This window comes from Pristiophorus japonicus, chromosome 3 (genome assembly GCF_044704955.1).
Source record: "Pristiophorus japonicus isolate sPriJap1 chromosome 3, sPriJap1.hap1, whole genome shotgun sequence".
NCBI lineage: Eukaryota > Metazoa > Chordata > Chondrichthyes > Pristiophoridae > Pristiophorus > Pristiophorus japonicus.
The window spans coordinates 283,743,464-283,766,041 of NC_091979.1; the positions used below are offsets into that span (position 1 = coordinate 283,743,464).

The 22,578-nt window shown below is 44.9% G+C and overlaps 1 protein-coding gene across 1 annotated transcript in view; it reads left to right on the plus strand.

Moving 5' to 3' along the window:
* tcerg1l (transcription elongation regulator 1 like) overlaps positions 1 to 22,578 on the plus strand; it is a 947,310-nt gene that overhangs the window by 182,912 nt on the left and 741,820 nt on the right. The window lies entirely within an intron of this gene.

A 22,578-nucleotide genomic window follows, 5' to 3' on the forward strand; every position in this document is an offset into this window, starting at 1 on the left:
CATCATCATTTATAAAATATTGTACCAATTAAAATACATGCATAACTGAATAATGCACTGTAATACATGTAATCTAATTACGTTTTTATTATCTATTTTATATGCCTAATTGTGTAAATTGTGTTAACAGGTTATTAAGTACTAAGATTTTTATGGGGTGTGTTTACAGTGGAAGCACAACGAGAAACAGGATTGTTCCAGGAGTATGCTATGTTTAGGAGAGCATTTAGTTATTGCTTGATCTAAATTGAGTACCATTAGCAAAAGTGTGAGGACTATAAGCAGAGAAACTACAAGATTGATTTTGGTCTTTCCTGCGTAAGCATTAAGCATTGCCTTTGCGGAGCACCGGGATGTAAATTTGGCTGCGAGGATTGCAAGATGGGGACTGTATCTGGTTGAATTTATTTCTATTTAACTTAATGGAAGAAAACTCGGGCAAGTTTGGTAATAGGCCTTTAGACTCTTCCCATCAGATTTTTAGCTCTACCTTTCACCCAGGTAATATTTAATGGCCAGGCTGTAAAGACTAAAATCTACCCTATATTCTTTGGAGAAGTTCTTCAACTTATCAGAAGATACTTCAAGTATCTGAGTTAATGTGGGATGCTGGTATTGAATATGATTAATATTACTACTTTGACCAAATGTATGTTTGAAGTCTGAATGTCTCTTACAAGCATTACTTGTACCTGATATTTTGTGTCCTTTTGAGCTAAGGGATAAGAGGAAAGAGTGTCTGGGCAAATATGACTTGTAATCTGGGAAGTCGGATAGAAATTGCCATATGGATTGAGATTAATTTGTAGAGTTGAAGAATAAAAGTTCAGTTGATGTAATCACTTTGAATGATGTGAAGAATAGCACACGGGCTATGTACATTGTAGGGGGCTTTCAACTGATCTGAAGTAAGATGGGACCAGATACACTAGAAAAGATGGTGGGGGTAAAATTCAATGTTGGCAGGTGTGCAAAATGGGCAGTAGCAGATTGGGCACCTGTTATATACTCCACCCGATTTTTTTTCTTGACTTGGATCTGCTACTGCCTGTTTTGTGCCCCAGCCAAAGTTGAATTTTATCACCGGTTGGTTTCTGGTGACCCAAGTACATGATGATGATGTTGTGACATACAAAGATCATTTTATCATTCATATTTGTTCATATTTATGGAACAAGAAGTAAGCAACTTGTTGCCTTCCTTTAGAGTGAAACATTCAATTAATCTGCGAAAGATGAGTCTAAGGTTAGTTGTGAAGTTCTATTTCTTATACAGTATAACAAAATATAATGAATATTGTTTAATAAATACATCTGTAGAGTGCATTGGTGGGGAAAAGTAACAGATCTTACCAATACAAAACAAGTTGGTTGCTTGAAGTGTAGATTTAAAGTAGTGGCTTAATTCATTGCATTTTTCCTTGATCAAAACTATTTTATACACAGGACCAATTGGAATGGTATATGAAGTTTGTGGCTTTCCATAGACATTGTTGCGAACTAATTTTAAAGTAGTACAGGTTGGATCTCTCTGGTCCGGTATTCTCTGGTCCAGAAACATCCATGGTCCGACATAAGCATTGGTTTCCCACACTTCTGGGCTCTCATTGATCAGTGCACAACTGCCACTGTGCGTGCATGGCGTCCCGGTTTCCCGCGCTTCAGCGAGGTAGCTGGGCAAGGAAAGGGAAGGGCAGGTGGCTGACTGAGGCGCCGAAGCTGGACCTGAGGGAGAGGAGGGTTTATAAAAAAAAAGAGCACCAAACCAGCGTGTTAATTAACAAAGGTGGCTGGGAGATTTCGACATGGAGAGAGAGATCGAGGCCCGAGTTTCGCAGCCTGAGTCGGAGCGTGATGGAGACGTTCGGGAGCTGGGGGGGGAGGGGGTGGGGGCGCTGTCTACAGGTACCAGTAAGCTCAGGCTTGGCATGACTTCCCATGTTTCGAAAAATTCTCTGTTCCGGCTCCGGTCCAACCGGTCCAAGAGAGGTCCAACATGTAATGCACTGTTTTTTATCAATTAACTGCCATTGAAAGACTAAGGAATAGAATTTCCGCTTTGGACACAATTGGGAAATGTCATTAGTGTAAACTAATCAGTTTCTTGGTAAATTAAATATTTTTTGATATGAAAAGCTTTTAAAACATGCCTAGTCGTGCCTGTGCACTTGCGTGAACCAGAGCAATTGGGGAGTCTCTTCATTTCGATATGGGGGCATGGCCAGTTTTGTGGGTGGCTCCTGATCCAGGAATTAAATCTTGAACCGCGGAAAAAATCGCGGAAAACACAAAGGTAAGTGGTTCTGGGCATAACTCACTTAGCTTTAGAATTCCCCGATCTATTGCACAGTTTCAGCCGATTCTACCCAAATACCGCAGATATTACTGACCAAGCAAATGGAAACTCGACCCCTAAATGTTGAAATAGAAAGCTGACCTGAGCACATAATCTAGGCTGATACTCCAATGCAATGCTGAGGGGGTGCTGCACTGTCGGAGGTGCCATCTTTTGGAGAGACGTTAAACCAAGGCCCCGTCTGCTCTCTCAGGTGGACGTAAAAGATCCCACGACACTATTTCGAAGAAGAGCAGGGAAGTTGTCCCTGGTGTTCTGGCCAATATTTATCTCCCAATCAACATAACAAAAACAGATTGTCTGGTCATTATCACATTGCTGTTTGTGGGAACTTGCTGTCTGCAAATTGTTTGCTGCGTTTCCTACATTACAACAGTGACTACACGACAAAAAGTACTTCATTGGCTGTAAAGTGCTTTGAGACATACGGTGGTCGTGATAGGCGCTATGTAAATGCAAGTCTTTCTTTAAAGTTGGGCTATATTTTAATAAGAACATAAGAAATAGGAGCAGGAATAGGCCATACAGCCAGCCCTCGAGCCTGCTCCACCATTTAATACGATCATGGCTGATCTGATCATGGACTCAGGTCCACTCACTGCCTGCTGCCCATAACCCCTCATTCCCTTATCTGTTAAGAAACTGTCTATCTCTGTCTTAAATGTATTCAGTGTCCCAGCTTCCATAGCTCTCCGAGGCAATGAATTTTTCAGATTTACAACCCTCTGAGAGAAGAAATTCCTCCTCGTCTCAGTTTTAAATGAGTGGCCCCTTATTCTAAGATCATGCCCTCTAGTTCTAGTCTTCCCTATCAGTGGAAACATCCTCTCTGCATCCACCTTGTCAAGCCCCCTCATAATCTTATATGTTTCGATAAGATCACCTCTTATTCTTCTGAATTCCAATGAGTAGAGACCCAACCTACTCAACCTTTCCTCATAAGTCAACCGCCTCATCTCTGGAATCAACCTAGTGAATCTTCTCTGAACTGCCTCTAAAGCAGTATATCCTTTCTTAAATATGGGAACTAAAACTGTACTCAGTATTCCAGGTGTGGCCTCACCAGTGCCCTATATAAGTGGAGCAAGACTTCCCTGCTTTTATGCTCCATCCCTTTTGCAATAAAGGCCAAGATATTTTGTTTTATGTTGAAGAAAAACTGTGTCACTAATGACTGGATCAAAAATTATTTTCTCCTTAACCTTACATACACACAATTTATCTTACAAACCACAGACAGATTGCTCAAACTGAGGTCATCTTAAAAATTTCCACATGAGACCATCAGATTAATGAAGTAGAAAAGGAATTCATAACTAATGTCAAAAAGAATTAGAAATAATTTGAGTCTTTAGGGGTAAATCTCAAAGGTTCTGCTACTAGCCTTGTCTACTGGCTGCATGTATTGGGAAATCACAATCTTCCACTATTAAAATGAATAGTTGAAAAATTATGGGTAGCACACTTGCAATTTGCTGATCTGTACAGCGTGTGGGTAAGGTCCCCTGTCAGTAACAAACTCTGAAAATTGGCTCTTTTCTGTTCATCAGAAGATTTGTGCCACATCTCCTCAGAGAATCTCTTCCACTCCTCATGGTACTACAGAACCAATGAAACATCAAAACAAAAAGACAGAAAGGAAGATTAATTCAAAATAACCCAAATAAATTATACAAAGCTGTCAATTCATACAGAATCGTATAGAGCATTGGTAGGCATGAACAAAGAATAAATTATTTAAACTTAATTAGCAATGACAAAATATTTACAAAATCATGGGACATCTTAAAAGCCTAAAATACATTAAAACTTAAAGAGAAACAGAACTCAACAGATGAAGTAGCTAATGAGATAATAAAGCAGGTATACAAAATGAGAGATGTCAACCAAAAGCACAACTGTTGTTTATTCTGCTTGGGGGAAGGCTGGAGCCAAGTTTTCCTGATTTTCAGCTTTCAGAGCCATAAGTAATGCTCATTTAATTACTAGAACAACAACCTATCTTTATATAGTGCCTTCAATACAGTAAAATGTTCCAAGATGCTTCACAGGAGTGTGATAAAACAAAATTTGACACCAAGCCACATAAGCAGATATTAGGGGAAATGACCAAAAGCTTGGTCAAAGAGATAGGTTTTAAGGAGCGTCTTAAAGGAGGAAAGAAAGGTGAAGAGGTTTAGGGAGAGAATGGCAGCTGAAGGCACGGCCATCAACGGTGGAGTGATTAAAATCGGGGATGTTCAAAAGCCCAGAGTCAGAGGAGGGCAGATATTCCGGAGAGTTGTGGGGCTGGAGGAGATTACAGAGAAAGGGAGGGGCGAGGCAATGGAGAAATTTGCAAACAAGGATGAGAATTTCAATATCAAGGCGTTACTTAACCGGGAGCCAATGTAGGTCAGCAAGCACAGGGGTGATGGGTGAATGGGACTCGGTGCAAGTTAGGACATGGGCAGCAGAATTTTGGATAACCTCCAGGTAACAGGGGTTAGAATCTGGGAGGCCGGACAGGAGTGTGTTGGAATACTCAAGTCTAGAGGTAACAAAGGCATGAATGATGGTTTCAGCAGCAGATGAGCTGAGGGAGGAGTGGAATTATGTGATGTTCTGGAGATGGAAATAGCCGGTCCTAGTGATGGTACGGATGTGTGGTCGGAAGCTCATCTTTGAGGTCCAATATGACACCAAGGTTAAGAACAGTCTGGTTCAGCCTCTGACAAATGGTAGGGAGAGGGATGGAGTCAGTGGCTAGGGAATGGAATTTGTGGCAGGAACCGAAGACAGTGACTTCAATCATCTCAATATTTCATAGAATCATAGAAATTTACAGCACAGAAGGTGGCCATTCGGCCCATCGTGTCTGTGCCGGCCGACAAAGATCTATCCCACTTTCTAGCTCTTGGTCCCTAACCTTGTAGGTTACGGCACGTCAAGTGCCTATCCAAGTACTTTTTAAATACTGTGAGGGTTTCTGCCTCTACCACCCTTTCAGGCAGTGAGTTCCAGACTGCCACCACCCTCTGAGTGAAAAAAATTCTCCTCAAATCCCCTCTAAACATCCTACCAATTACTTTAAATCAATGGCCCTTTGTTATTGACTCCTCTGCTAAGGGAAATAGGCAGTCCCACCCAGGTGGACGATGGTGGAGAGGCGTTGGAGGAGGATGGAGTGGTCAACCATAACAAAGGTTGCAGACAGGTCAAGAAGGATGAGGAGGGATAGTTTACCTTTGTCACATTTACATAGGATGCACCACTAGTAAGTATCCTACTAGCCCATTATGGATTCATCATCATAGGCAGTCCCTTGAAATCAAGGAAGACTTGCTTCCACTCCTAAAGTGAGTTATTTGGTGGCTGAACAGTCCAACACAAGAGCCACAGACCCTGTCACAGGTGGGATAGATATTCATCGGGGGAAGTGGGGGGTGGCACTGATTTACCACATGCTCCTTCCACTGCCTGCACCTGACCTCTTCACGCTCGCAGCGTTGAGATTCGAAGAGCTCAACACCCTCCCGGATGCACTTTCTCTACCTAGGGCGGTCTTCGGCCAGGGTCTCCCAGGTGTCAGTGGTGATGTCGCACTTCACCAGGGAGGCTTTGAGGGTGTCCTTGTAACGTTTCCACTGCCCACCTTTGGCTTGTTTGCCAAGAAGGAGCTCCGCATAGAGCAATTGCTTAGGGAGTCTCGTGTCTGGCATGCGAACTAAGTGGCCTGCCCAGCGAAGCTGATCGAGTGTGGTTAGTGCTTCAATGCTGGGGATGTTAGCCTGGGCGAGGACACTGATGTTGCTGCGTCTGTCCTCCCAGGGGATTTGCAGGATCTTGCGGAGACATCGTTGGTGATATATCTCCAGCGACCTGATATGTCTTCTGAATATCGTCGTTGCCTCTGATCCATACAGGAGGGCGGGTATTACTATAGCCCTGTAGACCATGAACTTGGTGGTAGGTTTGAGGGCCTGGTCTTCGAACACTCTTTTCCTCAGGCGGCTGAAGCCTGCACTGGCGCAATGGAGGCGATGTTGAATCGATGCATCAATGTCTGCCTTTGTTGACAAGAGGTTCCCGAGATATGGGAAGTGGTCCACGTTGTTGAGGGCCGCGCCATGAATCTTGATGACTGGGGGGCAGTGCTCTGCCGTGAGGACAGGCTGGTGGAGGACCTTTGTCTTATGGATGTTAAGCGTGAGGCCCATGCTTTCATATGCTTCGGTGAATACATCGATTATATCCTGGAGATCAGCCTCAGAATGTGCGCAGATGCAGGCGTCGTCCGCGTACTGCAGTTCAACGACTGTGGTTTGGGTGATCGTGGACCTGGCCTGGAGGCGGTGTAGGTTAAACAGCTTGCCAATAGTTTTGTAGTTTAGTTCCACTCCAGCGGGGAGCTTGTTGACAGTGAGGTGGAGCATGGCAGCGAGGAAGATTGAGAAGAGGGTTGGAGCGATGAAGCAGCCTTATTTGACCCCGGTCCGGACGTGGAATGGGTCTGTAATGGATCTGCTGGTAAGGATCATGGCCTGCATGTCGTTGTGGAGCAGGCGAAGGATGTTAACAAACTTTCAGAGGCATCCAAAACGGAGGAGGACACTCCCTGAGCTCTCACGGTCGACAGTGTCAAAGGCCTTTGTAAGATCGAAAAAGGCCATGTATAAGGGCTGGCGCTGCTCCCTGCATTTTTCCTGCAGTTGTCGTGCTACAAAGATCATGATCGTTGTTCCCCGTAGGGGACGAAATCCGTACTGAGACTCCGGGAGGAGTCCTTCGGCCACAGGGAGAAGACGGTTGAAGAGAACTCTAGCGACAGCCTTGATAGCAGGGAGACTCCCCTATAGTTGACGCAGTCGGATTTGTTCCCCTTTTTAAAAATGGACACGATCATTGCATCTCTGAGATCTCCCGGCATGCTCTCCTCCCTCCAAATGAGAGAGATGAGGTCATGTATCCATGCCAACAGCGCCTCTACTTTAGTGCCTCGGCAGGAATTCCATCCGCACCCGTAGCCTTGTTATTCTTGAGCTGTTTTATGGCTTTTCCTACCTCTTGCAACGTTAGGGTTTCGCTGAGGTGATGGCGGGTTGCATGCTGTGGGATGGAGTTGAGAACACTCGAGTCAAAGACAGAGTCTCGATTGAGGAGATCTTCAAAGAGCTCCTTCCAGCGGGCCCTGACAGCCTCAGTGTTCTTGATGAATGTTTGCCCATTCTTGGCCAGGAGTGGTGTGGGGCCTTGGGAGTTTGGACCGTAGGTGGTCTTGACTGCAATGAAGAATCCTCGCGTGTCGTGGCTGTCGGCTAGTTGTTGTATCACCTGCGCTTTCTCCATTCACCACCTGTTGTTTAGGTCTCGGGTTTTTTGTTGAACCTCAGCCTTGAGCCGTCTGAAACGTTGCTTTGTAGCTCTCGAGTTGGGTTGTTGCTTGAGGCTCAGAAATGCTCTGTGCTTACGATCTATTAGCTCTTGGATCTCCTGATCATTTTTATCAAACCAGTCCTGGTGTTTTCTGGTTGAGTGACCAAGTGTGTCTTCACAGGCACTGGTTATGGAGGCCTGGAGGGCAGACCAAGCGCCATGGGCATTGAGCATCTCAGGGTCATCATGGATTAGGGACTGCTAAAATATACAGTCTACTTAGACCATTAGAGATCTGATTTTACCTGTGAGATTGCCAGCTTCGGATATAAAAATAGAGCAAGAATACAGTGATGATGAAAACACACTGCCTTCTTGATTTCACACTTACAGACAGCAACTCAGATACTGACAGGGCGCGTATCTTAGAGGACAGCATAGAAGTGGGATCTGCGTGGTGAGACACCGGGCACAAGTGCACTGCAGCCTGGGAAGGTGCCAGGATAGCACAGGTGACAGCTCGCCGGAGGGTGAGGTCACACACGAGTTTTGCTGTAGAGGACTCAGCTGATGACAGTGATGGGCCAGGCTACTGACATGTATCTACATGGCTACTGTTTGTACTATCACAAGGTGTGCCACCAGAGGGCACAGCAGTGGGAGAATTATAGTTACCTGTACAGGTGTGCCTGGCCTAGTACAAAAGGCAGGCCACCAGATATCCTCACTCTGCAGTTAACTAATAAAAGACTGCGGTCACTACAGTTCAAGTATAACACACTGCCTCGTGGAGTCATTACTAGAGCATCTAAGGACACAACAATTGGCGACGAGATTACGAACTTTCACGTGGAAATGGCTACCCTTGGTACGTTGCAGCAGTTCGCCGGTGATGATTGGGACGCCTTTGTGGAGAGGTTGGAACATTTCTTCACAGCAAACGACCTGGCAGGAGATGACCCAGCCACACTGGCTGATAAACGCCACACTTGCTTGCTAACCAACCAATTGTGGGCCCAACGTCTATGGCCTTATCAGGGACTTGCTGGCACCAGCAAAGACAACGACCAAGTCGTACAAGGAGCTCGGAACCCTGATCCAGGAGCAACTCAAGCCCAAGGGGAGCATCTTCACAGCCATACACCAGTTCTACACCCACCGCCGGCCCGAAGGCCAGGAAATGGCGAAGTATGCCGCAGACCTCAGGAGGCTGGCGGCACTGTGCGAGTTCGGCACCCATCTCAACGAAGCACTGCGGGACATTTTTGTCATTGGAATTGACCATGAAGGCCTTCTTCACAAGCTACTGTCGGCAGATACCAGAGTCACACTACAGAAGGCCATCTCTGTGAGCCAGTCATTCATGGCCTCGACCTACAGCTCTCAGCAGATGTCTCACCCTCAGGACTCAAACCCAGCAGGTACTGTGCACAGAGTGGCACTGTTTAGAGGCTGGACTGTAGAGCGCGAACCCTCTCAGGGAAGAGAGAACAGGCCCCCGAGTCCCTCAACTCAGAGTCTGCCGAGGGGGGCTAATCGAGTAGCACCATGCTGGCGTTGCAGAGGGAATCACAGGGCTCACCAGGGCGCTTTAAAACTATGTATGCAAAGGCTGCAACAGAAAGGGCCACCTCCAGTGAATGTTTAAGAGAAATATGACTCACTGTGTCGATGAAGAGTCTGCAGATGGCTATGAATCCAGCGTGGATTATGAATCGATAGACAGAAAGGCAGCCCAGTCCCACGGGGAAGTACATAGCATGTTTACCTGCACCACCGAGTATTCCCCGCTGAAGGTGGAAGTCGAGATAGAGGGAGTTCCAGTCTTCATGGAAGTGGATACGGGGCCGAACCAGTCAGTGAGGAATCAAGGAACCTTTGAGAGGCTATGGGACAATCAAGCTGAACGACCCAAGTTGGTCCCGGTTCAGGCAAAGCTGCGCACCTACACCAATGAAACTATCCCAGTGGTTGGTAGTGTGAATGTAAAGGTACTCCATGATGGTGCGGTGCACAAGTTACCTCTGTGGATTGTTGCAGGTGATGGATCAACGCTACTGGGCAGAAGGTGGATGGAGAAGATCCACTGGAAGTGGGAAGACTTCACCCCTCCAGCGATCGAAGCCCTCTGCACTCAGAGGTAAAGCAAGCCCTCACCTGAGAGTGGACCCGGCACCGATGAGCTGACCAGCACAGCACCCGAGACACAGACCACTCAGCACGACTGCGTGGAGTTGATCCAGCTGAGATAACCCGAACGCACCTTCCTGGCTCCAGTGGCAGGACTCCGGAGGAACAAAATTGGATCCAGGTGCGACTTCCCAACTTCGGAGGCAGAACGCGGGGAGAAGAGGATCACCGCAGTCGACATCGTGGACGAAGGAAAGATGGCGCCCGAACCATGAGGTGAGATGCTGAAGACAAAGATGGCCGCGGCCAGACCACGAGTTGCATCACTGATGGAGCAACACGTGGCACCAAACGGAGAAGCGGATTGGGGTAAAGCAAGCAAGGCTCTCTTAAAGGAGGCCTGCAATCCATTACAATTAAAGGGACAGTTCCACACACCCAAGCAATGTAATAAGAACTATAAGTCAGAGACAAAATGTGTAACTGATCATGTACAATGTGTGACTGATGATCTGAACTGTGCACATGCAACCAGCGAGGAAAAGTCGCGCGATCGATTGGATCCACAGAGTGTCCATCATAAGTGAGGAAAAGTTGTAAATGCAGGATTTCAACTACACACAGCCAATGCAGCGGGCAGATACCCATTGGGAGTGTCCGGGGGACCAGAGTCATGCACCATGGAGTGTGGCCACAAACAGCCAACACACACGAGCTGCAGAGCAAGCGATCTCAGCAGGGCAACGGCACCGGTATCGATACCCTGCCCCTGATCAGTTCCACCTCTCAGGCAACCGATGGCACCAACTGCCACGAGCCTGAAGGAGCAGACTGTACTAAGGCGCAGTCCCCAGACCCCATCGCCACCAAGGCCATACCCCTAGATGTAGGGTCACCCGCCACAGTTCCCCCAGAGGAAACAGGCACCAGCCAGGATCCCAAACCAAACAACGCCCAGGCCAGCGAGTCAGTAGTTCCCTGTGCACTGCTAGACAATAGCTCCTCAGGGAGCAGCTGTGACCCAGGGTGCAAAGAAAGAACAGGGAGGTCACAGGCATCTGTGAACTGTCCCGATGCTCGGGACTACAGCAACAGCCTCGAGAGCAGGCCACGCGAGCCAACCGGGTTCCCTCTGCCAGCACCAGGCACTGAGTCACCACCAGACTGCAGGGTCACAACCCAGCAGCTCCAGAACTAGCTTGTCCTCACGCACTGTCACTGCATCGATAAGGCATCCAACACACTTGTCGCACCACGGAACCACACACAAAAAAAAATGCAAAACCCACTTACCGGAACTTGAATGTACATGAATGCCAGCAGCCCCCGCCATAATCGATTTGGGAGGGAGGGGGGAGAATGGAGTGGTCAGGGACACACAGAGCTCGTAGTCCATTCTTTCCAACATGGACTGTGGCAAACTCCATCAAAACACTTGTGGACCCAACCATGATGCAGCGCCTGATGGCCGATGTCTCAGCTTCCATTGCAGCACAAGCAACTTCCACCAAAAGTCTGAAAGCTGCAGTGGAAGCTCAGACTGCTGCCATGCAAGGTCAGGCGCTGCCGCCCATGCCGAGATGGTGCAGTCTGAAGCCGAGCCTTCTGGCCCAGAGCTGCTCAAGGTTGTACTCCAAGGCTGTTTGCAGTCTCCTCCACTGAAATATAGCAGCCTTTACCAGCCATGCTGCAGCCACTGAGGTAGCACTTCGTAGGAGCTCTAGGACAGGCAAAGGCATACGGAAGACAGGCACAAAGGGAATGCACAAGACTGGTTAGTTTAAGTTTGTATGCAATGTGGCAAGATATAATTTATAAATTTGTTTTTGAATGTGTATTTTGTGTTGACTTTTATTTTTACATTGTGGCCAAAAGGACGATGTGATGGTCAGTGACAGAGAGAATGTAAGGAGTGTGGCAATGTTGGTGAATAGAGAATTGAGGTTGAGATTACTGGTATCGCACTTGAATTAGTTCAGGCCGGGCAGAAAGGGGCTGTCTAGGTTACAGCCTCTCTTCCTCTTTCACCTCCTCCTCTTCCTCGTCTTCCTCTTCACCCACCTCGTGCTCCTGCTTCTCAGTTTCTTGCCTGGCAGATGCTGGCAATTGCTGTTCCCTTATGATGACAAGATTGTGCATCAGTAGCAACTGATTTGTGCAGAAGCCTTGAAATGATCAAAAAGAACTTCAGCACCTGCGACACTACCCCATGCATACTTCTGAAACCTGAAATAACTATGGAAAGCACCAAAACGTAATGGGCCCAAGTTTCCACAGGATAAAAAACGGACGCCCCTCTGAGCTGGGCGCCCGTTTTTCACGCCTAAAACGGCGCCAGAAAAAAAACGCGCTATTCTCGAGCGCTTTGCAGCTCCTTGTCTGTTTGGCGCGGCACCCAGGGGGGCGGGGCCTACACTCGTGCCGATTTTGTAAGTGGGAGGGGGCGGGTACTATTTAAATTAGTTTTTTTCCTGCCGGCAACGCTGCTCGTGCGCGTTGGAGCGTTCGCACGTGCTCAGTGTGAAAAAAACATTGGCACTCGGTCATTTTTGTAGTTCTTTGTAGCTGTTTAATTTTTGAAAATTTTTTAATAAAACCACATTGCCATCAGGACATCAGCACTGAGGCTACCCTTCTCACTGTCTCCTTCCCCTCCCTCCCCTCCGCGGCAACAAGCCGCTGTCTCCTTCCCCTCCCTCCCCTGCGTAGCAACAAGCCGCTGTCTCCTTCCCCTCCCTCCCCTCCCTCCACGGCAACAAGCCGCTGTCTCCTTCCCCTCCCTCTCCTGCGTAGCAACAAGCCGCTGTCTCCTTCCCCTCTCTCCCTTGCGCGGCAACAAACGGCGGTTTCCTTCGAACGATGGCTGAAGCACTTTCACACAGGTAGGAAGATGGTTTATTTAATCTTTTCTTTGCTTATAAATGTTTATTCAGGTTGGATTTATTTGTATAATATTTGTAGAAGTATAAATAAGGATTGATTGTAGAATTTAATGAGTTCCCCTCCCCCCCGCCCCCCACCTCGTTCTGGACGCCTAATTTGTAACCTGCGCCTGATTTTTTAATGTGTAGAACAGGTTTTTTCAGTTCTACAAAAATCTTCACTTGCTCCATTCTACTTTAGTTTGGAGTACGTTTTCACTGTGGAAACTTTTAAATCAGGCGTCAGTGGCCGGACACGCCCCCTCTTGAAGAAAAAATTCTGTTCTAAAGTAGAACTGTTCTACTTGACTAGAACTGCAGAAAAAAAAACGTGGAGAATTGCGATTTCTAAGATAGTCCGTTCTCCACCAGTTGCTCCTAAAAATCAGGCGCAAATCATGTGGAAACTTGGGCCCCATAGAGTTGTAGTAGCTGCCCAAAAAAATAAACCAGCAATTAACCCGTAAATGTTTGATAATCACTTTAAATAATGCTGGTGCGTGGTCCTTCATGATACTTAATGCGTGTTCAGCTGTGCGAGGTTAGGAGAGGGCATGGAGTTCCAAAATGGCAGTGTGGTGGACATTAGGTATGAGCGCTCTAACCCCTTTATCAAGCTTCGCTTCAGAAGTGTGCACGCATGCCACGGGCGCCATTTTAGAACCCTGAGGGCACTCATAGCACCCCAAAAACGGCGGTATCAAACCCAATTTCACCCAAATTACTCCTTGGTCGGGCCATTTTCCATGTGTGAGTCTTGATATTGAAGGTGTACACATCTCTGGGAGACATCAGAGTTGAGCCTGCTGAATTTACAGTATGGTGTGCTGGATATAAATCTCAGAATTAGAAATCCTAATCGATTTTCCCCTAACTCAGGCAGCTATGACTAATCGTACCATCTCTATCACCTTCTTAGCTAATTCAGCACTGGCTGGCAATCAAACTTCTTTATATAGCTCAGCTACTGATGGAGTAATTTTGGCCATGACTTGCATCAATTTTTTTAGAGTAAGTTGTTTTTTCTGGCGTAAGTTAAAAAATGCCATTTTCCCCAAAAACTTTGCTCCAGGGTAAGTCAGTTAGGTACAATTTTTTTTTAGTTCAGTTTTTTTTTCAAAAGTAGGCGTTCCCAGACACTTGCGCCAGTTTTGGCCATTTATGCCACTTTCGCCAGCTAAAACTTGCTCCAAATCGACTTAGGTCAGCGTATGTGGCCAGCAAAAACCTTGCAGGCAGTTAAGAATTTGCCGCAGGTTAGTACATTTAAAGCACCAAGAATTACAAAGCACGAAACAAAGCACAAAAATAAGCATTCAATAACAAATAAAAAATACAAGGAAGCTGAGGACCTGCACCAAGACTTACAATGCACTAAACAAACCACAAAAAGTAATAAGCACTCAATCAATAACAAATAAAAAATAGAAGTCCTACCTTTATGCCAGAATCAAGTTTTTTTTAAATTCCGCCCCCCACCCCATCAAAACACTCTTTCTTCACCCCCCCCCCAAAAAAGACTCTCCTCCTCCTCCGCCCCCACTCCCCCCCCCCGCCCCCCCCAATCAAAACTCTCCTCACTAAACAAAGCACAACCATCAATAAATAAAAAATAAAACTCAAGTCCTACCTCAGCCCGGGAAGTCAGCGGGCCGGCCAGCCGGTGCGGGAGGCCACTCGGCCAGGGATAGGGTGCGGCGAACATCGGGGCGTCCCTTCGGCCGGGGATAGGGGCTACGAGCATCGGGTCCTGCTCACAGCCCGCAGGACACGCTGGGAGGGTGAGGAGCATGTTCGCAGATTTCACTGCGCATGCGCGCAGCTGCCGGCAGTGTTTTCTAGGCTAGGCTGATGCGCCGCCCCCCCATTTCACTATCTACGCCACACTGGGACACCAGAGACTCGGCAGAGCGGGCAGGTGGGGCCACTTTTTTCGGCACCGTTTCCAGTGCGCAAAGTCGGTGCATTTAAGGTAAAAAGGGGTTGGAGAAAATTGGGCCCTTAGAATGTAAACTTCTAAAGCAAATGATCAAATCTTACCCAAACCAAGCACCGAGAGCTGCATGCACTTCAAAACAATGTCAAACCAATTAAAACATAATTTTATAATACAGTAAGACCTTTTATAGCATGAAATTGAGTGTTTGCAAACAAATTAGGTTTGCCAAATAGACAGTCCCTCATACAATCATAGAAGAGCCAACTATTTAGTAATAACAATATTGATGAATTAACTTTGTACAGAATAGATTTACGAGTAAGTTTGTGCTTATATCATACTCCTTCTCAAATAATGTTGATTGTAAAAGCTTTAGTAGGTGCAGCTTGACCTTTTAAGTTATTTAAATATTATTGGATTAATTTTAAATGTTATCATATTAATATCTAATTTATTCTCATTTTTCACCCATCTACCCACACACTGTATCCTGCAAACATAGATACAGGCATACATACACATGTGCTTGCTACAACACACCATCATTCTGCTTTATTATCCTTATTCTCAATTTTCAGTTAATGAACTTACTGACTGCAAAACTTGAGAAGGACAAAAATTGGAAAAAGTGGAAATAAAAGAAAACTTAAAAAAAAGGTTTCACAGAGACCAGAATCTCAAAATGCAAAATCTTTAAATTAAATTAAATTTAAATTTGAAAATATTTAATAATCTTCCAATATACTGCAAAAGTTATCATTAAGCTAAATCTCCCAGCTAAAGTCAATTAATCAAAAGTTATGTATTTTTTTGATGAAGTATTCAAATTTTGCTGCATTAATTACCTTTGTCATGGAAGGTCTCATTTTGGCATCTTAAAAATATTTCTTTAATACAATTTCCTATGATATTGCTGATTGTTGCTGCAAAGGAACCTCGCCTTCTCTCTCTCTATCTCTCTCTCTCTCTCTCTCTCCCTCGCCTTCTCTCTCTCTCTCTCTCTCTTTCTCACCTTCTCTCTCTCTCTCTCCTCTCTCTCTTTCGCCTTCTCTCTCTCTATCTCTCTCTCTCGCCTTCTCTCTCTCTCACTTTCTCACCTCTCTCTCTCTCTCTCGCCTTCTCTCTCTCTCTGTCTCTCTTGCCTTCTCCCTTGATCTTGGTGAAATCAGGGGGCATAATCTTATAAGGACGCAACTGCTACCAACTAACCAAAGTACTTGCGCATGCGTAGTTCCAGTGTTTTGTTTGTTTGTTGTGGCCGGACTTCCAAAATGAGGAATAAAGAGGCGGATTAAAAAAAATCTTAATACAAAAGCAAAATACTGCGCATGCTGAAATCTGAAATAAAACCAGAAAATGCTGTGAATCTCAGCGGGTCAGGCAGCATCTGTGGGGAGAAACAGAGTTAACGTTTCAGGTCGGTGACCTGCAGGTTCTGACGAAGTGCGATCAACCTGAAACGTTGACTCTGTTTCTCTCCACAGATGCTGCTTGACCTGCTGAGATTGCCAGCATTTTCTGTAAATATAGATTTTTATATATATATATATATTTTTTTTAAATCTTGCTAATTTGTAGTTTAATTTATTAATTGTGTGAATTGTAGAATTTATTCAAGTATGAGCCACTTGTTTGAAACGGGATTGTGATTTGATTCAGTGTTTCTGATCAGATATTTCTCCTAACAGCTCCCGTGTTGACAGCCGTGACAAGTGATGAAATAGATTCATTGTTTTTAAACTGGCAAATGCGGGGTGAAGAGCAAATGCTGTGATACCAAAAGTTGAGAAGGAACGAGAAGACTAAGTAACGGTGAGGTGACAGCAAGCTCGGCTTTTAAACAGCTGTAGATTGTCGGAGGAAGGGAAGATTGAGGGAGGGAATGCGTTCCAGAAGTTTAAGGTCCTTCAAAAGTTCAGATTAGTGCAGGAGAAAAATCATGCTAATTACTGAGCGCTTAAAAATGGTTTTCTGCCAAGCTAGGGTGGTTGGGGGCTCTCGACTGCAGAGCTACATGAGCCATTGTGAACGTTATTTATTTAATTTGCCTGTTATTTTTTTAATTTGCACAGCTTCTGGTAGCTTCCAGTTCGTTGTCAGGAGTCACTCTGATCTTATAATTAAGAGCTGAGCCAGTCAGGAGTGAAATCAGGAAATATTTCTTCCTTACAAAGAGTGGTGGAAATTTGGAATTCTTTTTCCCAAAAGGCTGTGGATGCTGGATCAATTGAAATTTTCAAGCCTGGGATCTTTGTTAGGTCAGGGTATTGCAATATGGAGCAACGGCAGATAAATTGGGGCTGATTTTCAGCACCTCACTGCCCACTACCGCGGACTGCCGCCCACTGCCGCCGACATTCCTTCTGAAAATCCGCCCAGTGCCACTTTCAGGCGGGAGGGGAGAGTCGCTGGGAACCGCCCACTGACGTCAGCGGACGGCCGAGTGACGCAACTGAGCTCCCGCCCGCCGAGCTCCCAGATTCCTGTGGGTGGGAGTCAGCGGGACTTGGCGGCAGAACGGGGGTGGACCGCTGGCTGGAGACTGGTCTGTCTCTGTCGGTGAGTATGAAGAACCTGAAAAAAAAGGTAAGTGAACATTTTAATACTTTTTTTCAACAGTGACTTACCTGGATGGGATCCCCTGAAGGTCTTCGAATGCTTTTTTAATTTTTTGCTGTTGTTTTTTTTTCAGGTCTTCGACCCTCCGTGGGCCCGACTCCATCCTCGGCGGCATTTGGGCGGCAAGCGCCTCTGCCGCCGAGAATGCGAGCTCCAGCCCGCTGCCGCCCAGATTGGTGGCGTATGTCGTCCATTTGCCGCCCACCGACCTTGGAGGGACCTTCTTCATTAATATCCCGCCCAAAGTACCGTCCGGTACCTCGGTGGCCATCGGCAGCACTTTGGGTGGCACTTGGGCGGGCGGAGGCCGTGCTGAAAATCAGAACCATTGCGTTGAGGTTCAGATCAGCCAAAATGTAATAGAATGGTGGAACAGGCACAAATAGTTGAATGACCTATTTCTGTCTTGGTATTCTTGAGTTCCTAAAAAGGCATGTGCTCCAACCTGCCTGATTTTCAGGTATCCACTGTGCCCAGGTGATCCAGTGTGCTTTGACGCAGACCCAAGAAAATGACCCCGCTTATGTATTGATACAACCCATTGCTCTTTCCCTTTATGTTCACTTTCAGACTTCTTTCATACTGCCTTAGCTGTCCTAATTATTTTTGGTTCCCTTCTATACTTTTATATTTGCCATAGTTTCCTTCTGTATTTATAAAATACCTCTTTTTAAATATCTATATTTGCTTGAAGCTCTTAATTTATGCATGGAACTACTGTCTTAGATGCTCCTAATTTATAACAATAAAAACATCTTGCATTTATATAGCGTCTTTAACATAATAAAATGTCCCAAGGCACTTCACAGGAGCATAACTCCTGGTAGGAATATAGTTAACCTGTGCTTTATTCATCCTATATTCAAATATCCCTTAGAATGATTAAAATCCTATATAATTACAAGTCATACAACTGAATATCTCTCTAAATTGACTACAAATCACATCCTCATTTTCTTTCCCAATTAATGTACTCCAATATGGTAACAGTTCCCTTACATTTCTTTACTCAACCCAGAATAACTTCTCTATCTCCTGACTATTTTATAGTTGTGAAGATACAGTCCCCAGTCTCATCCTGGTTGAAGCCAAGTTTCATTGAAATTTAAAACAGCATTGCCCTCCAAGATGGTGTAGTCTTGTCTGATGCTAAAATATAATTATTTCCCCAAAATTACAAAAAATATATGCATTCATTAGAATGACTGACACCTCTCACATAGAAATTTGTACATGAGTACTGAGATTTGAAAGTCTGATTGATGTGTCTGATCAGTGATCATTGTGCAAAATGATCCTAGCAGTATGGAAACATTACAAATTTAATTTAAAAATTGTTTAAAAAAAATCTTACATGATTTTTGTACTGTTAGGATGAATTGTAAGGAGATACATTGATGTCACTCACTGTTTCCTAAATTGGGAGGGGGGCTGTGGGGAGCACAGAATTTTAACTCTAGGCATAGCAGCATCAATGTTGCTTACTTGTGTGAGATGCTGGAGCTGTGAACAGTGAAAAATCTCCACTGAGCATATTCCTTGACAAGCATCTCAGGCCAACAGCAGAGATTGTGTTCATTCAATATTGAATAGCCATTCTGGCATCATTAATTATATCATGAAGGTATATTGAATGGCCACCATTCTAAGGACAGACCTCATTCTGAAGCCCTCTGTGATTGATAGCTCGCTGGATGGAAATCTTAACTGACTGTCTTAAGGGTGAATGCTCTGAGACATATGGGTCAATCTCTCTCTCAGCCACAGAGTTTTCTAGGATTTCACAGTCAGCAGAAAAAGCTGTTTGTGCTTTGAGTCTAAGCCAGCTTAGCTTTGAAAGTGTTAAGTGAAAGTGCTAGTGGTCTTCTGTGTTAGGACCCTTGTTTAGAAAGCCACACTATGGGCCCAAATTTCCCCATGAGTTGCACCGTTTTTCTTGGTGTAACTTTATTTTTCTGGTGTATCTTTTTAGTTGCAAATATGGCCATTTAATTTGCGCCAGTGTAAGTAAGTTAGTTAGGTTTTTTGTTAGGTCAGTTTTTTTTCAAAAGGGGGCGTTCCCAGCCACTTACACCATTTATGCCAATTTTGCCAGAAAAAAGTTGGACTAAACTAACTTAGGACAGCGTATGTGTTCACTTTTGTCCACACAGAAAGACCTTACTGACAGTTAAGGAATCGGTGCAAGTAACTACATTTAAAGCACCACCAAGCACCAAACAAAGCACAAAAAGTAATAAGCAATTAATGAACAAATAAAATAGAAGGAACCCTGCACCTAAAGCACCAAAATCAATCAGTAAATAACAAATAAAAAATAGAAGTCCTATCTTAGGGAATGCAGCAGGCCACCGATGAGGGAGCCCATTCGGTCTGGGCTAGGGACGGCGTGCTTCGGGCCCCTCCCACACATCCTGCAGCGCGAGTTTGCAGAAATGGCCTGCCAGGAGCTACTGCACTGCCGAAACCATCCTTGAAATAAGCACCAGATGTGCCAAATCAGACCTGATTGTATCGGCAGTGACCTCCCAGACTTGATAGGCTAAGGCAGTTGAGGATGGGGGATGCACAGGATACCAGAGTACTGGAAGATGCACAGAATGCTAGAGACAAGGCAGGGGAAGCGAGGCTAGAGAAAACTGGTTTGTTGTTTGCCCCTCAGTTGGCCTCCATAAAATGGGACTGCACATGGTCTTCATAGGCAGCTTGCCTGTTCTCTGGAAAGGTCCTTTGGCACACTGGACACTCGTAAACAAAGTGCTTCACAACGTGCTGCTCGAAATCCAAGTCCTCCAGGTTGAGTGGGAAGATGAACACTGGGCACTTTTGGCTGTCAATGCTCTCCTCTTTGGTGTCCTGTGAATTCTCCTTGCCATCCTGGCTCTGCACCAAGTCAATGCTCACACCGGTCTGCGATCCTTCGATATCAGAGTGTGCGGCAGGCCAGGGTAGGGACGGCGTGCTTCGGCCCCTCCCACACAGCGTTGGACTGCGAGGAGCTACTGCACATGCGCGCACACTTTAGCGCGCATATGCAGAGGTCCTGGCACTGTTTTCAGTGCCAGGGCCTGGCTCCGCCACTGAACCGAGTTGCCACGCTGCTCCACCATTGAGGAGAGGCTGGGGAGCGGTCAAAATGGGCCTGAAGATTTATGGCGCCCTAATCGCTCCACAAAAGCAGCAGACCTTTGGTGAGTGCGCCAGAAATTTGTACTGGCCAAAAATTGGGCCCTATATATTGTTCATTCATGTATTTATGTAAATTAAATCACATATTGGTCCAAAGCCTGTTCCTCATCTGGGTACAGTGCTTATTCAGTCCACCTTCCATTCAGACAAAATAATTCACATGGGTGGTAGCTGTTATATTTCTGTAGGCAGTGTACAGAGTGAGTATTCTCCTATTATGATCCTTCGGTCATGCTCTCATTTAGCTAGATATCAGACAGGATAAAACATACTTGGATAGTAAGGTATGCAAATGGCTTACAGGAATGAGTGGTGATGGTGACACTGAGGAATGCCCAGAATAAACACCTAAAATTTGTGAGTCATACTATTTCTAATTTATTTTCAACAAGTTAATATCTTTGTTAAAGTAGTAAACAGAAGAATGCAATTTTAGCACATTTATTACTGTTATCACACAGCATGATTTCAACCGATGAGTTTCTAATTTGAGAATGATTTTTAACTAGTATTTGATCATTAAAATGGATACATAGAACTGATTTACGAAGATGTATCCATCATTTGATCTATATGTGTTGGGAGCTAATTTTAAAAACTTGCATTGCCTCAATTAAGGTATTGCAGTAAAAATGAAAATTCTTTATTCGGTTATAGCCTACATTTGTCGGGATTGAAAATCTGCTATTCTGATCCACCATCGTAACAGTAGTGGAGTGTGACTTCCTCTGCACTGCAAAGTTGTGCACCTAACCCTGACAGAATTCCTGGAGTTGTTGAGCACCTGTGTCTGCGTTGGTGCAGCCAAGGGACCTGTGGGGTGGGGGCAAAAAATTGGAATCATGGGCAGCCACTGAACCCAATGCTAGCAGGTCTGGCAGAAGAATTAAGAATTTGGGGGGCGGGGAAATGCCCCTCTCACAGAAGGCTGGTTTCCTTATAGTTAGCCAATTACTCTGCAATGGTTTTTTTTATCATAAAGACCTTGCTTACCCCCAAGAAACCCCATCACAGGACAAACATGGTGGAGACCTTTGGTAAATAGGTCCCAAAAAGCTTTAACATTTAGAGATTTTCTCTCTTCAAAAGTGTTTAGATAAAAAACACATAATCTTTCCCTTGCTCCATTGAAAAGACTGTACCCTTGTTAGGTTAACTGCAATTATATTTTTCCTTTCATCTGGCACAAACTCTTTTGTTGTGTGAAAGAAGCATTACACAATGAATAATAATTTATTTTGCAGTAATTTTTTTACAAAACTATGCAAATATTTTTTGCAGAGCACTTTTTGCAGAGCACTCTTGTCATGTTAGCTGCAATTATTTTTTATCCTGTTATCCTATCATCCATCACAAACTCTTATTGTGTGAAAGAAACATTACACAATGAGCAATAATTTGTTATTTTGTAGCAAAGTTTTACAAAATGAATCAAATATTTTTGCATATTTTAATGTTATTTCCCACATTCAAATCCAGTGATTCAGAAAGCACTTGCTAATGGCTCTTATTCAAACGTACTAACTGGGTCCGGTCTCGCCTTCTAAACTGCAGCCTTGCATCCTTGAAATTTGAAAAAAGTAGAATCCTGAGAGCACCCAACTGAACATTAAAAAGGGTGACAAAAGGATGAGTGTTCTAAAGTGTCCATCTTTTTCAACATATGGTGACAAGATTGAAATTACAACTTTCCATTGTGTGTGTTTATGACTTCCTGCTGCTGCAAATTTAACAACTACATTGGACATGTCAAACCATAATACCTTGAGAAAGCACTACCCCCTCGGCTGGCTTTCAATATCAGTGTATGTAGCAGAACTAAAAACACTACCCAAGGGAATCCTTTATGCCAATTTCTGATATTCCACACTTCTTGAAAGCTGCAGCTGCACTTGTGCTTAACTTGCAACCTAGACACATCTGACATCCTATCAGAGGGTCATGGAGCATGGTTTCAGTGCAAAAGCAAAGGTCAGCAGTTATCATTTGAATATCTGAGCCTATTTTTCACAATATTGGTAACAGCCTAGGGGTATATTTTCCTATTTGTTTGCTGAAAATGCTAAAAAT